Here is a 631-nt window from a genome sequence, read left to right as displayed (position 1 = left end):
TAACATTAGAACTCAACAACCTGTGTTTTGAGAAGTAGATGTTCCTCTAGTCTGTGGGGTGCTTTTTAAGGATTAATTTCTGGCGCTTCAGCTCCCTTAAATCACGCCCTTGCTCTTCTTGTTCCTTAAGCAGTTTGCAAAGCATGCTGCTTTGATTGTTCTGTTCTTCCTTTATTTGGTTCATAGCTTCTTGTAGTTTGGAAATAGATGCTTCAATATGTTCCCAATATTCGAATTGAGGAAGCTCTGGGAGGACTTCCTGTGCTCTCCTCTTGATTGGATCATCCTGCAGCTGTTGTCTGTCCATTTATATTCTAGTGATTGGCCTTTCAACTAAGATATACTCTGTTATTCCCATCTTCACTCCAGCATCTCTGCAGAGCATAGAAATTATGCTTGGATAGGCTAATCTGACATCCTTGGAATTCCTGTTTGCTATTTTGTATAGTTCACACGAGATCAGTTGATGGACTTCTACTTCTTTCCCAACATGATGCAGTGAATCATCACTGCTCTTTTAATGGTAACTTCAGAACGGTTGCTGGTGGGCAATATGGAATGCCCAATGAAATCCAGCCAGCCTCTGGCTATTGGTTTGAGATCTTCTCTTTTGAGTTGATTTGGGATGCCA

This window comes from Arachis duranensis, chromosome 4 (assembly GCF_000817695.3).
Source record: "Arachis duranensis cultivar V14167 chromosome 4, aradu.V14167.gnm2.J7QH, whole genome shotgun sequence".
NCBI lineage: Eukaryota > Viridiplantae > Streptophyta > Magnoliopsida > Fabales > Fabaceae > Arachis > Arachis duranensis.
The sequence above is the reverse complement of the archived record's forward strand: the minus strand, read 5'-3'. Positions refer to the sequence as shown.